The 2,500-nt window shown below is 39.2% G+C and overlaps 1 long non-coding RNA gene across 1 annotated transcript in view; it reads right to left on the reverse strand.

Moving 5' to 3' along the window:
- Positions 1 to 482: 482 nt before the first annotated feature.
- Positions 483 to 2,500, reverse strand: part of LOC138038831 (uncharacterized) — a 2,882-nt gene continuing 864 nt past the window's right edge. Inside the window, exon 2 of the long non-coding RNA XR_011130313.1 lies at positions 483 to 2,500. This exon is cut by the window's right edge and continues 169 nt beyond it. This is a non-coding gene — a long non-coding RNA (uncharacterized lncRNA).

The following is a 2,500-nucleotide window of genomic DNA, read 5'->3' on the forward strand; positions in this document are numbered from 1 at the left end:
TAGCGTTTTCAGGGCTTGCAAATATTCGTCTAGTGTTTCTGTTGGAGCTAGTTTACAAGTAGCTAAAAGATGGTCAGTGCAAAGATCTCATTCTTCTGTTTGATGAAGAGTGTCTGAAGTGTTTCAATTGATATTTCATAATCTGTACAATCTTCGATGTGTTGGAAAATGCTTGGCGAAACAAAATTAGAAAGGACTGCGAGTTTATCCAAATCTTTTTGTGGCAAGACGGCCATGAAGTTTTCGACGTCTCCAGTGAAGCCATTCCTTTGCCGCTGTCCCACTGTTTGGATCTGTGTCTAGACGTGCTGGCCTTAAGACTTTATCCATTATACTGTTGAGAATATTGCTGGTTAAATTGTAGTTAGGGCTGGGGTTAGGGTGAGGGTTATTGTCAAAACCCACTTGCTGCTATCATTCCCTATAACTTTTGACGTTGATATAAGTTAAAAAGTTAGTTCTTTCATTTTTTTTCAAGCATTCGGCCACAAAATAAGTGTATTTCTTAAGCATTGCAACGACAACCAAAAATAACAATAAAACATTGCATCAGAAAGCTTCAAATCTTACTGTACAAGCATTTTCAAGGTTAAAACGTTTGAAAATGTCAGCAAAATACGAAAAATATGCTTGATAATGAAGTATATATTCCACTTGCATGTAACTCTTTAATACACAGTGACTCTAAGTGACGTCAGTTTGTCAATTGATATATATTAAAAGCTACTCATCCGAGACTTCTATCATGGAAAATCATAAATTAAAAGAATTGTAGATTTCAAAAATGTATAATATAGCTTTTGATATCGAACAGCCTATTTTTAGGCCCATGGACTACAAGCATGATTTGAAATTGTGGGCCCTTTGGCCGCGGTAGTTTAAATTCGTCATGTGTTCTTTTTTCTTTGTAGTGCATGATCTGCCCGTTTTCACCGGAAGGGCTAAAAAGTACTGGTCACTAACAGAGTCAAGTGGGAATCGAGAACTGATGTTGAAGCGAGCTCAATGGCTTGTTAACCACGGTTATTTCATATTTCTTAAACATTCGTTTCAGAGGTTCGGCGACACTTAAAGATGAATTATGAGACAAGAGAGGGCCATCAATTAAAAAAAAACTTGGAAAACCCCCTTGCCTCATTATTCTAGTGTTAGTTATACTAGTTCTTGAGCTGTTACTCGAGACCTTAAATAGTTTACCAAAGGCTCATCAACAACATTGACATGGAACGTTCGGAAAACTATCATTGTGTTTTTGGGCAAAGAAATTTCTTATCCAGTGTTGAAAAGATCCTCCGCCAACTGAAAAGATCTGGCTTCCTGAAGCAAGAATATTCATTTCAACAATAGCAACGGAGCCCCTGTCAACAAGATGATATACCTTTGGATCGAAGAATGTTGGATTCTCGAGTAACCCTTCTATGACCGTCATGAGCAAGGTTGAGTTTTTCCGTGCGGGCAATACGTCGCCTGAATGAGATCCGAACTGCAGAAAATCTGCGGCGACAAACGTTTTTCTCTTAGAGTTTCCATTCTTTGGGTCACGATCTCGTTCTTGCTGGATCCGTGCTACCATTTCCGTGATACACTTGACTACTAACGAAATAGGACCTCTATGACGAAGAATTTGTTCAGTGCGCAGATGAACTGATATAAAGTTAGAACCCAACTTTTTTGATACAAAATCATGAGCAATTTCCAAGAGTTTGTTATTAAAAAAAGAAACATCCGGCGCATGAAGACAAAACTGGATAGTTGGTGGTAATGGAAAGTTTGCTCGTACTTTAGTGCCATTCCCTCTCCATTCCACAATGCCGATACAAGTTCTACCCTTAATAACTTGGTCATGAAATCTCTCGAGCGATTTAAGAACCCCAACATCGATGCAAATAGTTGTAGTAACTCTACGTCCCTCGAATATTTTTTGGTGTTTACGACCACTCCATGCGCAAGGAATCACTGAAGGCTTTGAAATGTTCCGCTTTTGCCTTAAGCGTGTTGCTTGTGGTTCATAAATAAGATAAATCAGCAAATCTAATCGATCTTGGCAAACATGTTGATATGTCTTCCAGCTTGCAAGAGTGTTGTAACCGTGGGAGAGCAGCTTTTATTAAACAAAGTCAAATTGAAGTAAGACGCCAGTGTCGGTAACTTGAGTTTTGCCAGAAAATTTGAGTTCCTTATAAAAGGCTCAACAGCTTGACCCCCACTAAAAGTGGCTAATGCTGCAAGAGCAATGAGATTATTTGTCGCCATCGTAAGTTGCTCCCAATAGTGAAACGCCACATAAAACTTTCCAGGTTTTGTCAAAGCTGGTGTGCTCTTCAATAAGCCATCTTGCATATCATTGTGCGTGTCGAGGGTGTTTACTTTCGAGTGTTTCGTGCGACTTACCACTTTCTCCATGTCCTTTCGACGACCCTGTACTTTCCATATTTGTACAGTTATTAACGGTACGGCGGCAACAACAACGAAAGCAAACACCTTGAAAAGTATCCGTAAT

This window comes from Montipora capricornis, chromosome 2, assembly GCF_036669925.1.
Source record: "Montipora capricornis isolate CH-2021 chromosome 2, ASM3666992v2, whole genome shotgun sequence".
Lineage (NCBI taxonomy): Eukaryota > Metazoa > Cnidaria > Anthozoa > Scleractinia > Acroporidae > Montipora > Montipora capricornis.